Source organism: Ambystoma mexicanum, chromosome 3q (assembly GCF_040938575.1).
Source record: "Ambystoma mexicanum isolate Mex_15411 chromosome 3q, UKY_AmexF1_1, whole genome shotgun sequence".
Classification (NCBI taxonomy): Eukaryota; Metazoa; Chordata; class Amphibia; order Caudata; family Ambystomatidae; genus Ambystoma; species Ambystoma mexicanum.
In genome coordinates, this window is record NC_090926.1 from 204,415,772 (window position 1) to 204,442,053 (window position 26,282).

Here is a 26,282-nt window from a genome sequence, read left to right on the forward strand (position 1 = left end):
GGCAGGCAGATATACCACCTTGGCCAAGATGTTTGGGTGAGTGCGCAAGATGACCTTGTCGTCATGAAACGTGGGGAAGGGATTGCACGAGGACAATGCCTTCAGCTCACTAACTCTGCGGGTTAAGACAACCCCTTAAGGTGGGCCTTAACCACTGGGTTAGCTGCAAAAAAAAAAAAAAAAACACACATGCTCAGGGGAATTCTTGTAAGCCCCAATGGCCCCCAAATAAGTGCAGCAAGTATCCACCTGAACTCCAGAATGAGCCAGGTGTGCTGAAAAGCCAGTACGCCATCCAGAGGACAGGTGACAGGGTCCAGACCCTTGTCAGGAGCCCATTTACTCTTATACTGGGATAGAGCCGAGGGCCTCCTGGCCTACTGAATGATGTCACAGCTGTCATCTGAAAATTGAGCCTGTTGAAGCCTCAGCTGGTCAGGAACCAGACCGCCAGTGCCAGCTTGATCGGGTCTGCATGTTCCACTGCCCCACCCTGCTGCATCAGCATTCCCCTGCTGGAGATCGGAAGGTGGACGGGACCCCGGGAGCACAACTGCAGCATATCTAAAAACCAGGGTCTCGAAGGCCAGTGGGGGGAATCGGGATGAGGCTGCAATCAAAGCCTGAAACGCAGAGGGTCAGTTACAGCAGAGGGGTAGGCAGGAATGCATAACACCCGCGGTCCTGCATCTCCCAGAGATCCCCTGCCCACGAAGTAAACTGGGGGCACTTGGAATTCAGGGGAAACAAGGAGTTGATGTGCAGCGCCCACTTGTATGTGTTGGACCCCAAGCGGTTCAGCTGGTCCGCTTCTGCATTGCTCTCCACAGGGAGGTGGACTGCTGAAACCCAGACTCCAACCGTCAGCGCCTATTCCCAGATCGATACCGCCTCCAGGCAGAGGAGTGGGGAACGGGTGCCACCCTGCTTCTTTAGGTAAAACATTGAAGTAGAATTGTCCGTTCTGACCAGAACAGACCTGTCCCTGATGAGGGGCAAAAATGCCCTGAGCACGAGCAGATTAATATGCAGGAGGGCTTCCGTCCTGGACCATGAGCCATGAATCGTGTAGCCCTCCAGAGTGGCACCCCAACCCGAAAGAGAAGAGTCCGTCATCACCACCATGGTAGGCTCTGGTCAGGCGAATGGGGCCCCCACTGAAACATTGAAATCCATCATCCGCCAGCGAAGATTGGGCAGTGGGAGCGGTGGCATTGGGATCCTGATCCCCAATTGGTCGCCAGGTAGAGCTGGAGGTGCCTCATCTTGAGGTAAGCGTGCAGTGAACATGCATGCAAGAGGCCATCGGGCCCAGAATGTGCTGGAAACAATATGCTGAGGTGGTCTAGTTGGCCAGAAAGTGCCCCACTGCCTTGCATAGGGACAGAAGCCTCTCTGGCATAGGGAACACCAGCTGAACCGTAGTGTCCCAACACACCCCTAGGAAGACCTGATCTGAGATGGACACAATTGTAACTTCCTCTGGTTGAGGGAGGTCCCCAGCTGATGAAGGATATCCACCAATCTCTGGCAGGAGTGCAACATCCCCTCCTGTGACCCCCACCCTCACCAGTCTGTCGCCCAAATAAGGGTACATATGATGGCCCTTCAAGTGGAGAAAGCCCACCATTGCCTTCATCAACTTCGTGAAGACACAAGGGGCGGAGTTCAGGCTGAAGGGCTTGCACCTTGCACTGAAAGTGGTATGACTTAATCGAGAACCGCAGAAACCTCAGATGAGGTTGGTAGATGGGTACATGCAGGTACACATCCTTGAGGTCCAGGGAACACATCTAGTCCCTTGCACACAGAGAATCAGCTATGTGCATGGGAGTAATCATCTTGAAGCGTTCCAGCAGTAAAGGCAGATTTAGAACCGACAGGTCCTGGACGACCTGAGGCCAGCCTGGTTGTTCTTGGCTACTGTATTAATCCTGGAATAGTACCCGGAGACCCTGTCTGAAAGAGGAAACGGTTAGATCACCTGCATCTCCAAGAGCGAAAGGACCTCTCGCAAAAGAGCCAGGGACCCGATCTGATGAAAAGGAGGAGAGGATGGTAGAGGCACAGGAAGAGGAAGACTAAAGCCTGTGGAGACTACGGATAGGATCCACAGATTACTGGAAAGAAGCTTCCAGGTGTCCTGGAAAAGAGCCAACCGGTCCCCCATAGGCGAGCTGCATTCCCTGTTAGGAGGATGGGGTACTTGGGGCCACATTTTAGGGCCTGTGTAGCCAGAGCCACCAAACACGGGCTAACTAACGGTGGCTGTAGACTATTTTTCTAAACAGTCATTTTATTCCCTGCAGTGGGATGCTCAGTGGGGGGAAACACGCCAATTTATTTTTACAGCAAATAGTCTGTTTCCATGGCCTACCAACGTCTATTGTGTCAGATCGGGATTTGCAGTTTACTTCACGTTTTGACGTTGAACCCCGGAACCAGGGGCCCTTTAAGACAAGGTAGCAATACTTCGAGATGGATGGGGATGCAGATCTTACTCATATATAAATAATCAAACCGACTCAGTAAGTTGGCAAAACTTAGTACTGTTTTACTGGCAATTATCTAAAACGGAGTTACAACGGACGTCGCACAGTACGATCTCAATACATTTCATAAAAACATAATTCTTATACTAAAAATGTGTCACACTACATAGCAAAGTAAGAAAACCTACTTGAGGATGCGATAGGCTTAACGGCAAAATCTAGGTATACCTTCCATACCGACGGGGGTTGTGATTGGGTCTCTACTATCAGGTGGATAACTAATCCCTCCTCTACTGCAAGTCATCAGAAAATACACGATGATCTATTGGTTACACAAACTATAGGGCTCTTTGATACGTGGCCCTCTATAATTGGTTGGCACGCTTGTACCCTTCTGGAATATTCCACTTGCTAGCAGCAGGCAAGCTGGTTACCCCAGGTGCTAGGAGGGTCGGCCTGATCATGCCTCCCCACCCAATTAGTCCAACATCTATCATCACTCCTGTGGTCTGTCATTCCATTAGGCTTTGAACTTGGCCTTGTAGAAGCTCACTGTGCCTGAGAATAAAAGGGAGTGTGGCATGGTCTTATCTTCTGGTTTCGGTGTAGCTCGACCCAAAGTCTATTTTGATCTGATCATGTGACTATAGAATTTTTTTTCAAGCTCTTCGTTGCATATAATACTAAATGATGAACTCTTGACACCTTCAGTGTTTTTCCATTCCACATCAAACAGAAGTTTGTTTCTCTCACGTTCATGTAGCTTCTTGACAGTCAACCAGGCTCACGTTGGCCTCGACGCTTGGTGCTGGGCCAGCCAGCCTTTCTTGAATTCCCCTTCACCATCAGCTTTTTTCCAACTGCGCCACACTCAAGCCCTTTCCCTTCACGGGGTTCAAGTTTGCTAAAGTGCACTGTGAAACATCCAGCTTCTACATATTCCTATGTATATACATTGGTGCAATCTGTTCACTATGTAGCCAGCCTTGGGATTATTTTGTCTACTTGCATAACAGCATCTGTACACATGTAAAATGTGCTTTTTCTTCAGTGTTTCTTCGCACAAGTAGCTTCATTTCGATCCGGAAATGTTGCTTAACTTAGACACCTCCTCTTCAGATCTTATAGAATGCCTAGGTTCTTCTTTCATTTTGTCTTTTTATAGGTGTGTCAGTTCTGCTTTTCATGACGTCACCAGTCCTCTTTCTCAACTATTTTCATACTTCTTCCGGGACTTTGTCCAGAAGACCATCATTTCTTCGTGAATGCATATAGGGTTTTCTCAGTGGATATCTTGTCTCAAGAATTCTTTGTAGTATAGGCATCCTCACTGGTACTGCATGTGTCACAATTTCTGGTTCCCAACATATAGGCAACATGCGAGCAGAAATTCTGGTAAGGGTATGTGGCTCTTCCTCTACACCCTGCTTTTGTAAAATGCTGGGAATCAGCTGCGCTCTGTCTACCAGTTACCATCCTCAGACATATAGTCAGACAGAGCGGGTAAATCAAACAATGGAGCAATATCTATGCTGTCTATTGGCAGAAGGAATGGAGTCCTGGGTGAAGGTGCTATGGCTGCTTTTTTTTTTATAACAACTCTGAACATGTCTCTTTGGGTAGGACTCCAAGCATGTGTTTTTAAAGGTAGGACCAAAATATGACCTCTGAAAGATGGGACACATTTCAAAACATGCCAGCAATTGCAGAGAGGAGACAGATGCTTCTAGGCATTTGCCAAAAAGCACACCAGAACTTGGAAAATGCTAAGGCAATGCTAAGAGAACTGCAGATTGGAAAAGACGGGAGGCTCCTCAATATGTGGTTGGGGATAGAGTCTGGTGATCCAGGCAAAATATGCAGTTGGCGGGTGCACGTAAATTCTTACGCCGTTTTATTGGACCTTGATATTGACAAATGTGTATCTAAAATTGAGGTTAGATTAAGACTGCCTTAAACCATGAAAATTCATCCTCTTTTTCATGTATCTTTGGCTAAACCCACAGCAAACTGTGCAAAGGTAAAGAAACCACTGGTCATTGTGCCTGATGGATCAGAGGAGTTGAGCAATATATTTAGAACTCTAGGAGACGATATGAATGCCTATGGTATTTAGTGGACTGGGTTGGGTTTGGGCCGGAAGATTGTTCTTGGGAGCCAGCAGAAGCGGTACATGCATCTAGACTGCACATCCAGAGAAGCCAAGTCATGGGAGTGCCCCTGTGAAGGGAGGTACTGTTAGGAGGATGGGGGTACTTGGGGCCATATTTAAGGGTCTTTGTGGCCGGAGCCACCAAGCGCAGGCTAACAAGCCCTGGAGGTGCGTTGCGCTGGGACCCTGGACCTACAGTTCCCATGCAGCAGTGAAGGAAGGCGTGAGCACGCAACACACACACAATCTGGATTCATAAGGAAGCCATCCTGTCGTGCCAAGTGCTGGTAATTATTGTGAGGCATGGGCAGGACGGCATGCTGCAAATGGCGTTGAGATTTCCATGGCCACGGCAATGATATTTCTGGATACATTTGACCTCACGGGCAGCGGCGGTGATGGGAACTACAGCCCAGCAGGCAGTGCGCGGTCAGCGCGAAGGAGGCTTCCCAGTCTTGGACAGACTGGAGAGTCGGGTGGGGGTCTTCAACCAGTTACTGCCTACAACCAACTGCTCGGGGTTGCCGCCAGCACCCACAGCCAAAGAGAAGTACTCAGCACCAGAAGTAGGTTTGTAACTGTTAGCAAGCAACAGCAGTTAACCAGTTTTCTAGTGTGGATTGGTTAGGACTTGGGCAGTGCGTTACTCAGGCACCTTTGTTCATGATAGTGGCGTACAGACTCTAACGGGCGCTGGGAAATCCAGCATTAGGTGCTTATGAGGGGTAATACTTGTGAAGCAACAGGTATTGTACATAGGATAGCCCCATGCAGGACTCTCATTCTCTAAAAAACGTGTTGTGGATATACATCTATTGTGCTCATGTTGCTCATATGGCTTACTGTGCTAACTGTGTTCCGCCATTCATGCTTTCATTTATGTGCTACATTGTGTGTTTGTCATCTTGCAGGTAGGGCATGTATGTAATATAGAGAATTTGCATTAGGGCAGTCTGGTCATGTGTGATAGGGAGGACTAAGTGAATACTCATGTATGTTGTATGTAGTTTGTGCCTTTCCACATTCCCCCATCCTATCCAAATTTGTATACTAACCCTCTTAGTGGTGTCCCTACCTCCCCGTACCTATTCACAGCCTAACCCTCTTCTCCCCATTGGCTGCCATGTAGTGTCCTGTTATACTCCCATCAGGTACCCCTGGCAACCACGGTGGGAGGGTCGTACTCCATTTAGCTTCCATGGTTCGGGAGGGGTTGTCTGACCTCCCTTCAGCTTGACATTCCCCAACCTTGACGTCACTGCTTCTTGGCGTCCGATGCGGGGGCAGAGGAGGGGGAGCAGAAAAACCTGTGCCCCCTAAGGGCTGGGCCTTGCAAGGCATTGGGCCTCTGCTCCTGGTCAAAGCGTTGAGGCGCCTGAGGTCATGTAGCCGTAAGGCTGCGGCGATGGGTAGATGTATCCCCGAGGAGACCAGATGCCTGTACCATACAATCCGCTGCCCCTTCCAGAGGTAGGGCACTGGGATCATCAAGCAAAGCCCATTTAATGGGCGAAATCACGGGCGGGCCTGGAGTTGGATCCAAGATGGCCACCGGCCTGGCAGGCTCCGCCAGATGGCTCTCTGTCATTTGGAAGTCTTGCGCCATGCCCTGGGTAGGACGGCATGCTGGGTAGGAGGACGCGAAGGCCCTGAGCCACAAGAGGTCTCAGGCATGGGAGGATACAGCTCAGGTCTTGCATCCGAAGCAGAAGCGTCGACCTCAGAGATCACTCTGGTAGGCGCTGAGACCTCGGCCGCTGGCTGGTAGTTGTAACGCACTGACGCATAACCTCAGAGCGAGCTCTGGTAGGCTGGACGCCCTCACCACCTGTGCTGGTAGCCATGCAAGATCTAGCCGAGGACAGACTCTTGGAGGTGGCACTCGACCATCTCTTAGCCCATAGGGTTGTAGAAGAGGATGATCGCCCCTCCGAGGACAGCCCGTTGGCCCCTCAGCTTGGTGGCCGGTAGGCTGGACGGCCTTAGGTCTGTCCCAGAAGAGTCCGGAAGAGCCCTAGGGGTCCCTTGGCTTGGAAGCCGGGAGCCTTGGAGGCCTCAGGCCTGCCAGAACCTGAATCCGACAATCCCCTATCCGTGAGAACCCCGGAGAAGGAGTTGCCATGCTGTGAAGCTGTGCTGAACAGAGGGCCTTCCTTGTCTTGATGAGAGGTCCTGGAGACAAAGCTCTTAAGGTGGGCAGAGGAGAAGTGTGGAAGATCTCCCTGCACCGAGACAACCAATTCTTCAGTGCCCTGTGACTGAGAGCGGAGCAAGCCGAACATGTGTCCCAGCGGTGATCGGGTCCCAAACAATCAAGACAGAGTCCATGGGGGTCTGAGGCCTGTAACAAGCGGTCACATGAGGCACACTGCGTGAATCCTCCTGCAGCCGACATGCACCGGGGGAGAGGACGCACGGAAGGGAAGTTAAATGAGATTGAAAAAATAAAACAGGGAGCAAGCGGAAAGCTAAAAAAGTCTCTGCGCTTGCTGGCAAGTCTGACACCATCCGTGCAGAAAAAGGGACTGAGTTGAGGCGCTGGAGGGAGGAACACGGCGGGCGTTCCCATGCCCGAAGCCGCGCACCCATGCAATATACAAAATTTAAAGAGGCAGCTCAATTTTTCGCTGCCAAAGGTTCCGGTACCGTCCCCATTTTGGGGGACGTCCACAAGGATGGAGGAAAAGGGACGGACTTATGAGTTAGTGGTCATGCATTTAGGATTCGATGGCCAGAAGACCGGCCGTAATAGTGGCATGAAGGGAGTCAGAAAAAGATGACAAGGCAAGGAACATCTGGGAGTCGTCGGCATAAATGTGACAGAACAGACCAAATGAAGACACAATGGAGGAGAGAGAAGTGTACAAAGAAAAAAAGGAGGATGGCAAGATCCGACTGGGGAACACTGTGGTGTACCAATGAGAATGTAAACATTTAAAATATGCATACATTTAAATGCCCTACTTAAGCTGTTTCACATTTAAAAATGCACCCTGCACAAAGAAAGACAACACTTAAAACAAAATAGAAATTCATTCCCTGCAATTATTTAGAAATAGCATCCAGTCACACACAAAACAACTCAAAACCCTCCTCTTCAAGGAATGGCTCCTCCCCAACACCTAGGTCCACACATCCGCCACTCCCCATCCTACCTGAGACAAGGTGATCTGATCCACACCGTTTCGCCCCTGGTTGCTTGTTGATTCCTTGGTGACAAATTACTCCTCTTGTGTTGTTACCTCCCACCTCCCTTAATGTTCTGCTCCCCTCACCATGTACTCCCCCCCTATAATTGTAAAGTGTTCTGCTGCTTCTTAAAGCTAGGTCTGTGCTTAATACATACCCTAATAACAATAATAATACGTAACTCTTTTGCTTAAAGTGTGCAACCTCTGTAATATAGCTCTATTTAACACTTATATGAATCAAATAAATCAAACTCCAATATATTGGACTTTTTACTTCCCATTTTCAACACTTGCACTTTCCTAATTTACACAGAAACATGAAACTGAACCAGTCACACATGGTTCTTTGACAGCACCTTGCTAGTGTTAACTGGACTGGAAAAGGAAGAAACCAGAAACTAAGAGGAAAAGGCATGAATTGTTGCCAAGAGTACACCAACTGGAATCTAACAATACGTTTAAGGTACATGACTTCCATATCATTCTAACTAACAACTCCTCGTTGTATTTAAATTGTGTTTTTTTAATTCCTCATGGACCAATGATTAGACAAATACGTAAGGACAACACCAATATACTACATACAACTGTTTTATATCAAATGACCATCTAGGAGTGCTAAAAATATGAAAAAACAAACATATTATTCAAAACATATTCCAGCTGGAATTAGGCTTGTTTTGTTCTTCAAATATACTAGCATACAGATATACCAAACTGGCACAAAGTATGCCCAAACCAACACAACTGTAACCATGCCCACTAATAATGAATGCAGTACAAGAAATCCAAAATAGACAAAGTTGCACCAAAACAGGGAACTGACTTGTTTGTATTGTGCTAGAGAAAGAATATTTAAAAGGTGCTGTTCTCCTGGCCCCACCAGAGGCACAGGAGTTAAAAATTTGCACACTCCCCATGGTGGTGTACGTATCACAAATGTAACAAACATCTTCCCTTGCAAATATTTCCCAATCCAGCATATATTCTGACTCCAAATGTAAACATCAGGAGAACAAGGGGACCCAGCTTAAAGCAGGCAATAGCAGCAGGGTTTCAAGTTGAAGAAAGACTTCCCGAAGGTTCGTGGCATTTATGAAATCCAAGATGGCAGCAGGCTAATGTAACCTTAGACCAGCCTCCTTCCAAAACACATGACCACCAACACAGTGCCCTATCAGAGAGAACCACAAACTTGAATACATCAGTGTCATCCATCGTTATGAGCACCACCCAAAATAGGACAGACCATATTGTACAAAAGCAGCCAGTTCAGTTTGGCAGAGTGATGAGTTTGAGTAGGAGTGGTGGATGAAGTTTGGCAGTGAGAGAGATGAGTACTGAGATGAGAGTGGAATGAGACTTGGCAGTTGGAGGGAGAGTTCACAGGAGGGTGGAAGAAAAGTTGGTAACATCTGAAAGGAAAAACTGGGAAGGTTGGAGGAAAGGCGTCATCAGGAGAAAAGGGGCTTGGAGGAGTAAGAGAGAGAGAGCATGCACAAGAGAGATGAGTAGGTCTAGGTGTCAGGTTTGCTTAAGGCTTTGTTGGCTTAGCAAGAGGTTGTTGGCCAAGGGTTGTATTGTATGGCTAATGCAAAGCTGGACAGAAAAGGATACAGTAATTCCACCACACCAGGTGGGAAAATAGAAAGAATAGAGCAGGGGTTCCCAAGCACAGTCATCAATAGCCACATATTTTGTAAATATCTCCAATTTGGAGTCATTAAATTGAGATGTATTTTCAGGGGAATAGCCGTAAAACAAAGTGGATTTTGTTCTTGAGGAGTAGAGTGGGATATCACTGGTGTAGAGGCTGACTGACCTGAGTCAAGAGTAGGGAAAGCAGAAAGGGTTCAAAAACAGCAGCCTAAAGAAGAAATGTTTAGATCTACGGGGCAACACCTAATACACCGTTAAAAGTGCAGCTCCAGGTTTCCGGCAGCAATAAAGTAGAAGATATTAGAAATGAAAAAGACAAGATTAAGGGTGATTGTATCCTGCCGCTCTAGAGTCGGGTCTGGATTTGCCCTTAATTTCTGTAAAGCAACAACATGATTCGCATGAAAAGACTCTTCAAAATATTGATCTTGTCCAATGGAACATTTAACATGGAGAAGCATTGCGATGTCCCAGACCCCATTACAATATTAAAAGGAAGAGGGCCATTAAACAAAGGAAAGGGACATGGAAAAAAATGATTGGAAAGGAATATTTGTGTGTGTGTATGTATATGTATATGTATATATATATTTGATTTCTAAAGCTGTATCTGTGAAATGCAGTCGCTTGCTGCCACAAGGGAAATCGAAAAGCTGTGACGAAAGAGAAGACGCAAAAAACATCAGGAGCATAAAAGGTGGAGCACTACAGAAACAAAGATAACCTTACCGTGGTTGGTGAAGAAATCAAGTTGTTTCAGAGAAAAGAGGCAGTGTGCTGAGGACAAGTCACATCGTGTCAGGGTAAAAAGAGGAAGAGATGTCGGTCTCACTGGGCAAATACAGATGGAAGCGGTGTGCTGCAACAGGAAAGTGAGGGGTGGGAAATTTAGAAAGCAAAACAGCATTTGTCAACATACTCACTGACAGAGTCTCGTCACTCTACTCTCGCTCACTTCTCAACTCATCTTCACTCAAAACCCGCTCTTCCCCACTTCCCAGCCCTTACTTGGTTATTAATAAGGACATTTCATACACAGATAGAGTAACAGTGAGTGTTTTATTACTCTTAGTAGTTGCAGGTCAAGTTACAGAGTAAGCAGCCCCAACCCGCCTTTTCGCCAGAGCCTGCTTCTTTCTTTTAAATCATAACTTCTCTCGAAAACATTGCCATGTTCCATTCAAGACTGGAATGGATTGTATGGTTCCAGTCAGAGGCTTGAAACCATACAGTATTATAATGATAATCAACAGGATTTACATACATGCACAGTTGTCTGATACAACACACATCTTTTCCTCTATTGAATAACATGCAACAAGAAACCTTCCTTCAAGATTCCACATCTAGCCACTCTTTCCTTGCTCCACTTCTTACCATTGCTCAGAAGCACTGCATTTCCAAAATCCTTCATCACCCAACGTGGACTTGAATACTTCATGCATCCTTTCTGCACTCTCCTCCCACTCTTCACCTTCACCACTTCACACTCTTTCATCGACCGCTCTCTCACATATCTCACCATATCGCTTTAGATTTTATTTGTTCACATATCACCCTCTCTCGTACCACCTCTTGAGAAACCACTCTGCGATCACAACTAAATTTCCCCATCCACCCCAGTTTCAATCTCGTATTTGGTATTCTCCTTCGCAATGCCGCAAATGGCGAAACTCCCATAACCTGATGGGGTGCAATCCTATATTGCATGACCCTCTCCATCACTGCCCGTGACCAATCCCCACCTGTTGCTATGGCAATTCGTATAACTTCCATCAGAGTCCTATTGAATCTCTCCACTGTTGCATTTCCTTTGGGATTATAGATGGCCATTGTGATATGGTGTCTCTACCGCTAGTCCCTGCAGATCTGTCGTCCAGGTGACCAGGACACAGCCATCGCTACTGGATCCAGTTCCTGGTGGTGGACCAGTGGGGAAGGATCACCTGGGCGAGGGGTCTTCGGGGAGTGGACGTGGGACAGCAAAGGTTGGAAGGTTGAGATGTTGCATCCCATTCCTTGTAAAACCTTTTCCCCATCCTACCCTGTAGGATATTCAGAAGCTCTACCCCCCCCCTTTTCCAACACAAACACTTTCTTGCACTGTAACAGACAATAGACTAACACCAGAGCCATTTACCTGATATGTCCCAACACACGGGTCAGGCAGAGTCAGGCAATTGACACTAACCATGCACACCTGGCAGCACTTTACCTTCCCCACAGGGATAAAAGGCATAGCGCGAAAGCACACTTTGAGCAAGGACAAACGCACAAGGAAACAGCTACACCGACAGTTCAAATGGAGGAGAAAGGCGGCGAGACCTGGAAGGACAACAAAGGGGGAACTGCCCTTTCCCTTTACAACTCAGACACGTGAAGCCTCAGAGGGAAAGCATAAGCCCGGGAATTAAAGCTGGCGTGTGGAGAAACAGATGTCAATGGTGCATGGGGGACTACCGCATTGATAGCACAGGCAGGGAGGCGTGCTGGCTACCGTGGTACCGTCCTTGACTCCAGAGGTAAGACCAGCCAATGGGTTCAACACAGCCGGTGAGTCGAAGGAAGCCGATAGCAAACTGATGTGTGTTGAGCCCAAGGTTGCAAGTGGCAACATTAGATGAACGCAGGAACCTGAAACCAAGAACTTGTGTGTGTTTTATCTTGTTGTAAAAGCCCTGAGAGGGGCCAGCTGCAGAGTACTCAGTCAAAGGACTCTTGCTGCCCCTTTTGTGTTGAAAATGGCAATTACCATAAGACTCTAGGAAAGGACGATGTGACATTTCAGAGTGGTCCTACAAAGGTTACATCAAATCCTTTGTACAATCGAAAGTCTGTGACCCATGGCAGAGAGAAAGCTAGGGGAAGGGAACCCCGCTTTCTGAGAAAATGGTGAACTGTGAAATAAGGCAAGTGGGAACCCGACAGAGGGATGCCAAAAGAAAAACTAGGAGAAGGGAACCCACACTTTCTGATGAAAAAAAGCAAGTCATGAACTGCATTGAAAAGGTACATGAACTGTGTTAAAGAGAGGCCGTAGTGAACCCGACGGAGGGAGGCCCAAGTTCCAAGCAGCATCCGAGCCCGGTGGAGGGAGATCCTAGGGGCGAAGAGCAATCGCCCAAGCACAAAATCACTGAAGGAACTTTTGTTTACTTGTTTGTCGCTGTGAATTAGCAGGCCTTCTAAAGCAAGAGACTTGGGGCCTCATTACACGGATGGCGGTAGGGATTTACCGGTACCGGTAAAATACCGGTACCGGTAAATCCCTACCGCCTTACTACAAGGTCCCTTTGCGGGTTGGGGGATTTAACGCCTGCTTTTTGCAGGCGTTAAAATCCAACCCGCTAAGGGACCTCGGAGCTAATTACGGCACCGCAAAATTGCGATGTCGTAATTAGCGCCTTCCCCATTCCCATAGAGACCAATGGGGCAGAAATGGGAATGGGGAAGGGCAATGGCGGAAGGGGGATTTACCGCCCCTCCAACCTTGGAATGGGGCGGTAAATCCCCTTTCCGCCAAGGTGGTGCCGGTATTTTACCGGCATGAGCCATGGCGCTAATAGCGCCATGGCTCATCGCCTACCGTGTAATGAGGCCCTTGGTCAGGAAAGAGACTTAGGGCCTCATTACACGGATGGCGGTGGACCAAGGTGCTATTAGCACCTTGGTCCATGCCGGTAAAATACCGGCACCGCCTTGGTGGAAAGGGGAATTACTGCCCTATTCCAAGGTTGGTGGGCGGTAATTCCCCCTTCCCCAATTGCCCTTCCCCATTCCCATTTTTGCCCCATAGGGCTCTATGGGAATGGGGAAGGCGCTAATTACGGTACCGCAAATTGCGGTACCGTAATTAGCTCCCTGGTCCCTTTGCAGGTTGGTTTTTAACGCCTGCAAAAAGCAGGCGTTAAATTCCCCAGCCCGCAAAGGGACCTCGTAGTAAGTAAGGCGGTAAGGGTTTACCGGTACCGGTAAACCCTTACCGCCTACCGTGTAATGAGGCCCTTAGTCTCTGAAAGCTTTTGATATCGTTGAACTGGAACTGTGAACCTCATGCTAACGAGGCCCAGGAGTGTGCTGTGCTCAGAAGTTCCACCTTGTCACGTGCTTAAAACGTGGGGAAGGGAGACACGCCCTGATTTATCATTTTCAGAAAACTTTTCTTTTCAGGTGAATATTATCCCACACCCGTTTTGTAATTAGTAATAAGGATTGGCAATAGTTTTCTCTAGTATAGGCCCTTTTTATTTGACAAGGTGCCACTAGGACTGCCTTATTATTTGATGGTCGTAGCTTACTCCCATCTTAGATTTAGGTTTAGATTACGTGTTTTTCTCACCCATTATAAAGTTCAATAAGCACCCTTGAACTGTGATCATTTGTATCTGTCTTTACTGTTGACACCACGAGTTCCTTACAACGGCAGAAACTCCTCCATTTCTCTACACACAAATTGTGGCCCATTATCTGACACCATCTTCCTGGGAAAACCTTCCCTCCAAAACACTCCTTCAAGAACACTCACTACCCTGCACCCACTTATGTCCTTTAGCATGCACACCTACGGCCACTTGGACAACAGGTCCACAATTACAATTACATAAGCACTCCGTTGTCCCCTTACTGATATTGGATCGAGAATGTCTACAGCAACCACATCCCACACAGAGTTCGGTGGTTCAAACACGCTCATGGGTGGCGTCCTTGTAACAAGAACCGTGTCGCTATTTTTACAAACCTCACATTCTTTAAAAAAAATTCTCCATCTCCATGTCCAATCCTGGTCACCAAAAATCTTGTTGAATTAAGCCCTTCATCTTACACACACCCAGATGCCCCTCATGAGCTATGCCAAGGAATGCTCCCCTCATTCCTTCTGGTACCACCATTCTATCTCCTCTAGTCAAAATCCCTTTCTCCACACTTAATTCGTGTTTTACTCTCCTATATCCTTTCAATTCGTCTTCCACATCTTCCTTCGGCCATACCTCTTGCACATACTGTTTAGCACTGTAGTGTACAGTTCATCTCTCTCACACTGTTCTCTCCATTCCCTTTCATCTGCCACTTTGAAATTGGCAAATACCTCTGCACTCTCTTCACAACCCTTCCATCCCTCATTCTCCACAGCATTTCAAGGTAAAGCATCTATCATCACATTATGTTCCCCCTTCACATAGCTCACTTCCATGACCAAGCCCTGTATCACGCTGACCCACCTGGCAATCCTCCAAGAGATGCAATCAAATCCTTTCTTATTGAAAACACCAGCAAGGGGCTTATGATCCGTCACCAGTACAAATCTTCTCCCCCACAAAAACAGTGAATTTTTCGACTCCCCACACACAAGCTAATGCTTCCCGTTCTATAACAGAGTACCAGAGTACCTCCACTCCGCGTCCTTCAACACTCTTGATGCAAATGCTACAGTTTCCAATTCTCTTCTCCCTTTGATGTATCAGCACACATCCTAACCCGCTTTCAGTGGCATTCGTTAACAACTTCACATCCCGATCTGCTTTAAATCCTTTCAAAATGGGTGCTTGTATCAAACAACTTCTTACGTTTTCAAACTCTCTTTCAAACTCTTTGCATCAGACATACCTCAACCCTTTCTTACCAACATTCTCAGGGTTTTCGACTTTTCCGCCAGGTTTATTATACATTTGCTGTAATACTCCATAAGGCCTAAATACGATAATAACTCCTTCCTGTCTTTTGGAAACCTCATCATTTCGATTGCCTCTACGGTAGACATCTTTTGTTTTATTCCCTTAGCAGAGAACTCATGGCCCAAATATTGAACATTCTTCACCCTGAACTGGTTCCATGTGTTAATGTCCCCTAAAAAATATTGTGATACAAAAATATCACCATATTTCTGCTGCGATATTGACCCATGGACCCTTCAGGGGACACCCCTGCAAACCCCTGCATTATTTTAAAATGTGTGGGGGACATCCCTGCAACTCCCGCTCCCACAAATTATCCCCCACAAAAATATCACCTATGGCGGGACAAACGGCCATATGTACGGCGATATTTTTGGTGGCGATATTTTGTAGGGATACCCCTAAACTTGCATTTCTCCATTTATGTAGTCAAATTAGCTTCATCCATTCTTTCCAACACACTCTTCAATCATTCATCATGTTCCTCTACATCTTTTCACCACACTAAAATATCATCTTGGTAACAGCGCACCCCTTGTATTCATTCCTTTAAGCAATTTGTTCATAACTCTTTGAAATACGCTGGATGCAGAGAATAATCCAAACGGCATCTTTCTGCATCTATACAACCCAAAAGGTGTTATAAATGCCGTAAGGTCCATTGAAGACAGATGTAATTTCACTTGATGGTACGCCGCTTTCAGGTCAAGATTTGAAAACACTGTTCTCCCTTGAATTTCTGATAAGAGGTTATCATACTTTGGCAATGGAAACGTATCCAGTAATAAGCTCTTATTTAACCCCCTAGGGTCAATCCATAGTCTGACACTGCCATTGGGTTTGCGCACTGCCACTATGGAGCTTATCCACTGCGCTGCTTCTGCAACCATCCCTTCTGTCAACATTTGTTCTAGTTCCTTTTCAACATCCGCTCGTAGAGCCAGTGGTATATTGTGTGCCTTTGATCTCATTGGCATGGCACCTGGTTTCATCTTTATTAAATGTACAAACCCTTTCAGACAACCAGTTCCCTTCTCGAACACTTTAGGAAAACTTTAGGAGTTTTTTCGTATAACCATCACTTGAGCTAGGTGATTTGGATCTAGTCCCAGTCCCAAATCAGCCTGGGCATCCCACAATAGCAGGTTTGCTGCTTTTGCGGTGACCCTCGGCATCCCTTTTGCACAACCTTTGCATACTTGAAATGTGCCCAGAATTCTCCTACAATCTCTATCGGTATCCCTCCATTAGCATGTGCTCTCACGGTGGGTTCTTGCAGTTCGCACAAGTTAAACTTTTTCCTCCATGTATCCAGATTCACAAGCGTATAGTCGCCTCCACTATCAATTAAAAGGTTCACCGGAATATCATTTACATCAATCTCAGCATGACATTTTATCTTTCTCGGCCTTGAATCAATTGCATTTACCACGCAGCTCTTATCTTCGTCACTTGTACCACCATGTTACCAGTAACTCATACAATCCCCAATTGTTTTTATCCCTCCAGGCTTGCTCCAGTGTTTGCAACGGCGAGCAATATGGCCCTTCCTGCCACATTCCCTGCATATTATGTGATGTGTGAACCATTGTTCGTCACTTGCTATGTGGTCTGGATTGCTGCACCTATAACACCTTTTGCTGGTGAACTTCGCATCATACTTTTGTTTCACTTCCGACTTCTTCTCTAGTGCAGCTTTCCCCTCTTTATTCGCAACTTCTTTTCTTGGTGGTATTCTTTCCACCACATTGACCGCTGGAACATTAGCTTTTCCAGCTTCAGCAGCCAAAGCGTCGATGGATCTTTCCATGAGTTCCACCATTTTCGCTATTTCAATTTTTCTCTCTAGTGTCATCTCTGCGGTACATCCTCCTTCTCTACACAAAGCCTCTCTGCCCTTTTGGTCACTGCACCTCATCATTAACTATTTCCTAATATGTTCATCCCTGCAGTGGTCATATTTGCATTTTATGGCCAGGCCCCAGAGCACCGTTAAAAACTCCTCAATTGATTTGTCGCTCCTTTGCTCTCACATGGCAAAATGATATCTGGCTAGAAACATGTACTCCCTAACAATTAAATGTTTGTTCAATCTGGCCAAGCTTTGTTCAAAGCTCGATAAACCCTCTGCTTCATTTGCTGGGAGTTCTGGGTGTTTCTTGAAGACTGCCTGGCCTTCTTGTCCCAAGCAATGATATAGCAAGGAATATTTTCTGTCACTTGCAAAGTTGCTGCCATACACCCCATATATATACATCTAATAAACCCTTTCATGCAGTCATCTCATTTCATAATGGCTTCTCCTGGGTGTGGTAAACTATTTCATGCACTGTCTGTTGACTGCCTGACCTTGTAATGGCCCCCCACTTTCTCACGCTGCCATGCGTCTGCAGCGTTATTGCGATTCAAATTACTTGTTGCCGTTTAGGCGGACCCTGCAGCTCACAATGTTCCCTTCAATTTTCTTTATGGGACTTATCCAGGCTCCAACTCCGATTACAGCTAATGGCGAGTGCACGCACTACAGTCTTCCTCACTAGCAGACTCTTCACATGCCCTCCACCGCACCGTGGTGCTCTGTATCTCCTGCAGCAGGGCAAGGAATCTTCTTGCTTGCTGGTGCGCTCTGGTTCCATCACAGCCTCTCAGCAGTGCTTCAGTGTTACTAGTGGATGCACCAATTTTCTTCACCAGGGCTGCTTCAAATCCTTGTGGCACTTCATACACAGATAGAGTATTACTCTTAGTAGTTACAGGTCAAGTTACAGACCAAGCAGCACCAACCCGCCTTCTCTCCAGAGCCTGCTTCTTCCTTTTAAATCATAAATTCTCTCAACAACATTGGCATGTTCCATTCAAGAGTGAAATGGATTGTATGGTTCCAATCAGAGACTTGAAACCATACAGTATTATAATGATAATTGACAGTATTTCAATGTATGTATGTTTGCCTGATACAACACTTCCCCACACTGAAACAAAGCTGCATTTCAGATTGAAGCTAAGACCTTCAGAGGGAAATAGCTAAATGTGTGTGGGAATTATTCACAATTGATTAAAATAGGAAACTAAGCCAATATGAATGTTGGGGATAATAAAAACTACTGCTGGGGAGATTAAAATTATTTGATGATACTGGAAAGCAGAGAAAATACTCTAGGGGTGCAGAAGGAGGAGAATGACACATAGGTGGCATGGTGATTGCTATAGAGCTTTATTGGTTAAAAAAGTAAAGAGAAAACCCCAACTTTCCCTATATCCATAAGGGGTTTCCGTCCCCAACCAAGGCTCCAATGGGTCGGTCAGGATGTCCCTGAAAACCAAAAAGTCGACCGTTGCGTGCCAAAACTCAACTCCCCCCCCCCACACCCACAACTAAACTAAAAGGTTGCATCAAAGTTCTTAGTCCAGGAGAATGACTCTCCTCCCCCGGACGGGTAGCACAGATCTGGTCACAAGTTCCCCACTGGTTCCAGTCTTCACAAAGGACGGCCAATCCTCTAAACACTCTGGAAATGCATTAGAAAGTTCACTCCAGGGGGACTGACTCCCTTCCCCTGAATCACTGGTTTCATCCTCTGTGTAGGTTTAACTACAATGAGAATTACTCCCTTCTCTAGGTGTCTGTTCCTCACCGGTTTACCTCATACAAAGCCAGAGGGAATGACTTCCTTCCACTGGCCTCTCATGGCTTTATCAACACAGTTCACTTTAGCAGGGGAATGACTCCTTCCCCTGGCCTTTCATATGATATTCAACAAAAGCTAGTACCAAATAAATTGAGGGTCCCAGCCCCAAGCTTCCCTATGGCTTATGTTAGGCCAACTTGGTTCTCGCTCCTTCCTAGCAAGGCCACAGGGTAGAAGACTTGTGATTTTCTCTCTTTTTGATTGTGGGTCCCAGACCCAGGACTTCTCAGACCTGGTTTACTCGCCTGCCAAATACTGCCATGCAGAAGATGACTCGTGTTTCTTTCTCAATTCTTGTGGTTGGGGTTTACAGGATTCCCAGTCTTTAGTAAATATTCCGTCTTATGGATTTCCTTGTTTCTCTAGACAGTGGGGTATTGTATTGTCCCTGTCTGGCTGTCAGACTCTCTGGGTATCTCTCTGCGTGGGTCCAGACCCTCTTGTGACCCCACCAGAAGGCTCTTTCCTTCCTGTACCTTCTGGGACCTCTTTTGCAGCCTCTTGTCGGTCTCTGGTTGATTTCTGCCTCTCTCTGTTCTCTCATGGTTTCCACCAACTTCTTCTCTGCCACTGAGGTTCCCCAGCATTTGGCTCCCTGGAGTACCTCCTCCCGGTACAGACCATGCGGTCCACCTCTCTTCTGAGGCCGGAATCCTGCCTCGCCTGTTCCTTCTGGGGGCTGCCGACATCATACCCCACTGAGAGGCTTCTCTTTCGGCAGTGTCTTGGCCTGCAGCCATTTGAATCTCCTATGTTCCGTAGCTCCTTGGCTTCGGGTTCCTTTGGGGATGGCTTGACAAAAAGGTATGTCCTTCCTCGCTCTTTATGTTGAATGAACGATGACAAAGAGAATGTTCATTCAATTTCTTAGGAGGACTCTTCATTGCTGTGGGCATCCTCCTCCTCGTCTCAATTCCTGTCACCTCAGTAACTACAGGCTATTCAGTCTCACATATATACATGGAAGTGTGAGGTATGGAAGAGGGTATTGCACGAAAATACTGTTTAAAAAAATGAATGGTTGAAATGATCGGATTTCAGCTGTACCAAAGTTACGTACAGCCAAAAATACCAAACATTTCAACCATTCGGTTTTCATTATCGCGAACAAGGGAAGCAGGGGTTGCGGGGCTGTTTCCTGCACCCTTGTTCGCTATAATGGAATCAGGGTGGCGGGGGTGTGCATGCAAAATACAGTTTTGGAAAAAAAGAAATTATAAAAAAGGGTCCTTGCAGGGCCGGTTCACAACCACGGAAGTGAAGGGAAATGACGCTGCAGGGACTCGGCGCCAAACAGCGAAGTGTGCCGCCAAAAGTAAATAGGAGGGTTGGGGTAGTAAGGTATACCCAAAGGCAAATTAGCTGTGGGGTTATTATTTCGAATACGAACATTTAGAATTCGATATTTTCGTCTTCGACATGTTCGTATTCAAAATAATAACGTACATCCATGGAAGTGAGGATGTGAAGGTAGGGCTCATGTATTGAGGGGAGGTAAAGGAAGTGGGTGGAGGTTGAGCGGTGTTGCACCATGTTCTCCCTGGATGTCTGTCCCTGCTTCCACAGGGTGATGCTCTCACCATGAGATCCTCCAGCTGTGTACAGCCCCAGGGGGACTATTGGGTAGCAGCCTCACCTCCCTGGCCTCATGGGAAGGGGCTCTCCCTGGGGGAGAAGTGACGACATCCAAGGATTTGTCACAATACTAAAACTAAACCTTTGAAATATGACATGTACATATGCACGCAACTTGTAAAACGTCCTGTTAGGATCTATGTTAATTAAATGCAGGTAAGCTCTGTTCTATATTACAGTGTTCTGTTGGAATGTTTATTAATGTTTGGAGGGAACGTTCTTTTCAGTTCAGTTGGGGCTTTGCTGCTGTGATTACCAGACCGGTGGATGCCTTTCTTCCTGTCTCAATACTTACCCTTTAATCTGCACTGCTGTACTTTCAACTTAACATCATAATGAAATCAAGTGTGCACCCGAATTACGGACTGCGTGTCGTATCTATTATATTTGGAATGTATGGCGTAACATTGGCGACGAGGATGGGATCGAGCAAAGTGTCCCATCTTTGTTCGGAAGTATCGGCTAATATGATGTGTCGGGGTGCGGTGAACAACAATGTGGAGGAACAAGGAAATTGCAGCTTCGATCGTGTGCGCATAAAAGATAACAAGTATGAGGTGAAGCGCGCGTATGGACAGGAGTTGGCACTTCGGGAAGGCATCCACCGGGTCTGCTACCGGCCCCCTCATTTGAGAGAGGACTCCGCGCTGGAGGGGGTGGATGGAGGCCACACCGGCAGAGTGATGGGCTGCGGGGCAGGCTTCAGCGCTGCCTGGAGAGGAAGCCCGCGCACAGAGTTTATCGAGGTGTCAGGTTACGGTTTTCTTGATGTGTGCGCTTCGATTGCTGTTGAGTGCCAGACCTGCAGTGAGAGTGAAGTTTTGGCTGCAAGTCATCAGTCAAGCGTGAGTAATTGCTTGATGTGGTTTGATGACATGGGGGAGTGTCCGTTTGCTTTGGGAGCTCCGCAGAGGAAGATTGCCCTGACTGTTATGGTGACGACATTGGAAGGAACATTAACTCCTTCAGTCCACGAGAGTGACGGTTGGCCCGATGAGGATAGATTGCCTAATACGAATGCTACGGCAGAGTGTTCCTTTGTTTCTAAGGATGTTTGGCCTTGTATCAGTTTCCAGCAACAAGATTATGGATGTATCTGAAAGCTCATCAAGAGGCGAACACGGTTCGAATACGTGGCATCATTTGAAGAAAGGTCATGTTTTTCTTCCGGATGAGTGTGGTGAAAGTGAGGGCACCAACAAGAGTTTACTGAGGTGTTCCATGAAGAAAAACGACAATATAGTAAGTGACAACAATCTTTTATGTACTGCATGTGGATGCTCCAAACAAGAGTGCAAGGCTGCTAAAGCTCAAGAGCCAGCAGGAGTGCGGCTGGACGACGCTCCATCTGATTTAAAGCGGATCGACGATATGTTTGGAAACTTTACAGAGCCGGTTACACATGTTCATGATGACGTTGTAGAAAGTACTGAAGTCTATCCAGTAATCACAGAGGAAAGTGAATGTGCAAAGTTAGAGTGGGTTGATAAATACTTTGGCCATTTCAAGGAGCCGTTAAGGAAGAAAATATTTTGTTAACATGTCTCGGAAAAAGAAAAAAAAAAGGGGGGAAAAATGGAGTTGATGACGCATTGTTGGGTGTTGTTATTTATACTATGATGAAAATGCTAACCATCTAATGACTCTTCCTTTTCAGAACGTATGGTTAGCTTGTTGAATTTAACTTGCGCTAAGGTTTCTCTGACTAGATGAGTTTGTCTTTTACAAATTGTGACAGCAACAGGGACAACTCTTAATTGTTAAGTTTTGGTAAAAGGCATCCGAGTGTATTATCTTGTTTGTCTTCGCAATAGGTGCATTTTGGAAAAGGTGAACTATTGTGCTTCGCACTAGGTGTCATGATCTCTGCTTCCAAAAGGTCAGGGTTTTCCCAACTCCCTTGGAAGCAGATCCATAACCCAGGTTCCGAGTTCCAACCAGTCCCAATTGGGACCTTTTGGACCCAGTCCTGGCGCCAGTGGCACCAGGCTCATAAATATGCCCAGTCCCAGCGCTGGAAGCGCCGGGCTCATAATGCTTGGGTGGATTTACCTGCAGCAGACCATGCTGCTTACTTGCCTGACAGTTGAGTCTCTGATCCTCTTCTGTTTGGAACTACTTTTCCTGTTGGGTGGGGCAGGAGCCACTCCCTAGATTCAGAACACTGGAACTCTTCTGGAAAGCAGGAACTCTTTTCTTACCTAGGCGTGGCTGTGGAAGGAGACACCTAAGCACTACAGGAGGCTATTTAAACCACACCCGATGGATGAATCTTGCTTTGCGTTATTCTGCATCCTCAGCAGCAGAACGCTCATCGTGTCTTCTGCATCTGATCCTGGGCCTAAGGAAAAAGGGTTACCATTCTGAATCCAGTCTTCAGCAACACCTATAAAGACAAGAAAAAACAGGTTAGCATTACGGTCTTCAGTGACAGCTCTTCACTTACCTGGTCCATCGGCTGTCACCAACGCCTCGCGCTGCATTCCGGCATCTGAAAGACAAAGGCTTACCTACTCTTCGTGCGCTCCAGAGGTCTTCACACTGCATTCCGGCATCTGAAAGACAAAAGCTTACCAACTCTTCGCACGCTCCGGAGGCCTTCGGCGCTGCATCCCGCATCTGAAAGACAAAACAAGGTGCGTTTAAAGACATTGGGGAACTTTAATACTCACGTGCCATTACTCCTTTCCACATCTAACCCAGTGGGTATTCCGGCACCTGCAGCCGCCCCGAACTTGTACCTGCAAAATAAAAAGACAGTTAGAGCGCATCGTGAAGCAGGCAACAAGCGCTTACTTACGTGCTTCCAGGCGCTTCTATTCATCACACGGGCTCCATCTTCAACTCACTTCAGCCCGCCATCCGCCATCGCCGGAACCCTGCAAAACAAGAGACATCATTACTAAAGACTTTAAAGACATTAGAATTACTCGAAACTTACCGTTCGTGCAGTAAACGACGGACAGCAGTTCTCTGAAGTCATGAGGCCTGCTCCCCTTATCCAGTGAAGAAACTGGTTACAGCACCCTGCCTCGAGGCAGATGGAGAGCACGGCGTTCACTTACCTAAGGTGAGAGCGTTAACCTTTGGGGTTCTACAGGAGAAGAGAAAGGGAAGAAGAGAGAGACATTCAATAACCCAGTTCATTAATCCCACATTTTCTATCTGCAGACATCTTACCCTTCGAGCCAGACATACAGTGCACAGAGGTCCAGCCCAAAGAGCCAGCCGTGTGTTACACATCACCTTTGAAGATACGGTATACGCCCAGTCAAGACCGGCACCTCTACGGGAATCAGGTGAGCGTTACACTAGGTGCATATTTTGGAATTTTTGCAAAAGGTGCAATGGTTGGGGTGAACTATTGTCCTTCGCACCAGGTGCATATGTTGGGGTTTTGTTAAAGGTGCAATGTTGGGATTAACCTATTGACCTTCGCACTAGGTGCAAATGTTTCGATTTTGGTAAAAGGCGTGACGAGTGCATTAGCTCGTTGGTCTTCGCACTAGGTGCATTATGTAAAAGGTGCAGCCATTTGGGTTAATGGTTGATCTTCGCACTATGTGCGTTATGGAAATGGTGCAACAGTTTTGTTGCTTCGCACTACCTACATTTTCTTTTTGTTAAAGGTGCAATGTTGGGATTAACCTATTGAACTTCGCACTAGGTGCAAATGTTTAGATTTTGGTAAAAGGCGTGACGAGTGCATTAGCTTGTTGGTCTTCGCACTAGGTGCATTATGTAAAAGGTGCAACCATTTGGGTTAATGGTTGATCTTCGCATTAGGTGCATTATGGAAATGGTGCAACAGTTTTGTTGCTTCGCACTACCTACATTTTCATTTTATTAATAAAAGATGCAAGATTTGTTCTTAAACGCGTTATCTTCGCACTAAGTTGCATTTTGGAGTTTTGGGGTGGTCCTGTGTTACATCCTTTAGATTTGCTAGGACTGTTGTTTCTGGGAGTTGTACCGAGGTTAAGTTATGGGTTTAGCATGGACTGTTTTGGGGGGCTGGTTCCCACATTGAGAGGATCAGTGGTAATGGCCTGCCACTGCTCACATGGTTATGGGACTCACATTAAAGGATATTGATATGGTGAAGGGTACAAGTGTTTACTCTAATGAATTGGGTTTATGGATTTTCAGCTGATTAATGCCATGCACTACATTTGATGAGTTTTAAGTCAACAAAATGCATTTTTGATGAGTTCTATGTCAATGAAATGTACATTGATGAGTTTTATGTCATTGAAAGTTTATTATTAGTCTTGTACAGCTTGATGAATTTTTGCAATTCCTTATTTGCAGTGTTGTGCTTCATTGTTTCAAAGATTAAAGGGGGGAGATGTGTTAGGATCTATGTTAATTAAATGCAGGTGAGCTCTGTTCTAATTAGAGTGTTCTGTTGGAATGTTTATTAATGTTTGGAGGGAACGTTCTTTTCAGTTCAGTTGGGGCTTTGCTGCTGTGATTACCAGACCGGTGGATGCCTTTCTTCCTGTCCCAATACTTACCCTTTAATCTGCACTGCTGTACTTTCAACTTAACATCATAATTAAATCAAGTGTGCACCCGAATTACGGACTGCGTGTCGTATCTATTATATCTGGAATGTACGGCGTAACACGTCCATTAAATTAAGAGACCGGGAGATCGAGTTCCATCAGATTTGTGATAAATAGAAGTGGGGTAAATAAGAAAGAGCTTAAGCTCTTACTGAGAGGGATTTATTTGTTGAAAGGTCCCAGTTCATTACCCTACCCTTCCCTGAATACATCCACTTTGCCTAGTATGGGTGTGGCAGAGGTACTGTCAAACAATCACAAGGAAAAGCAGTAAGCATTATGACGACACATTCTTATGGGCTTGCACATGGTGAGTTCATGTGAGAGGGAGGGAAGGACTATATGATATTTTGTTTTTCGATACATACTTTGATATTACATTTAGAATGTTAATTAATGTAATATGCTGCATGTAATGATCATTCGCTTTTAAATCATATGAAAAATCAACTAAACCAGAACGGTGAAATACTCCCATAAATTGTGATGAGGTCATCCTCTAACCAAACATTTAAAAATGTACCCCCACTGATTTCAATGGGATTATTTTCGAAAGACATCCAGAAGGACCCCAGGTTAAGAAGTCAGTCACTTGCCCTTCATGTCTTGTATGTCTTCTGCTGAAATATATGCACACATGCATATATTTCTATGTGCTTTGTTGTTGCAGACAGAGGAACTGAGCCACAGGCTCCACCCTCTTAACCAGATGGGGCGCTAGTGCTGCACCCACTTTTAAAGGGACCAGGCCCCATCAACAAGAGAACATGGCCACTCCCCTTTGAACTCCTGTTGACAGTACCATCAACCAGACAGACAACACTCGTGGCTAACTGATGAGCGAACCCTCTCTAAAGTGTCTGACTGGCAGATAAGTGCTCTCAAGCTATGACGTCTGTGCCCTATACTAAACACCTTTGCCAATTACATTTTCCAGTTTCCCCATTCCTGCTTCCCTCTCTCGCATGCACCTTCAATATTTTGAGACAGCCTTAAAGGGATGAAAGTGCTACTTAAGCAACCAACACATGAATATGTTCCCTTTATCTCGTCTTTTCTGTATTTTTTTCTACTCGTCCCTTCCCTCCCCCTCCCTTTAACCTATAAGCACGTTGAACTAGCCAGGTCGTCATCTGGGCAAATCGAGAGTTAGGCACCTTAGGAAACCAAATTAACATCCCTTAAGCACGCAACACTTTAAAATGTAAAGTAAGTTAGCTTACG

At 46.3% G+C, this 26,282-nt stretch overlaps 1 protein-coding gene across 7 annotated transcripts in view; it reads right to left on the reverse strand.

The window, feature by feature from the left end:
• STAT6 (signal transducer and activator of transcription 6) overlaps positions 1-26,282 on the reverse strand; it is a 1,449,539-nt gene that overhangs the window by 825,846 nt on the left and 597,411 nt on the right. Inside the window, exon 5 of one of the 7 annotated variants that reach the window (XM_069653564.1) lies at positions 10,224-10,353. The exons of 5 other annotated variants lie outside the window; for them this stretch is intronic. The gene's annotated coding sequence lies outside the window, so the exon portion shown is untranslated. Of the gene's footprint in view, positions 1-10,223; positions 10,356-26,282 lie in introns of those variants that run through there. One more of the 7 variants, XM_069653562.1, reaches the window with a different exon arrangement.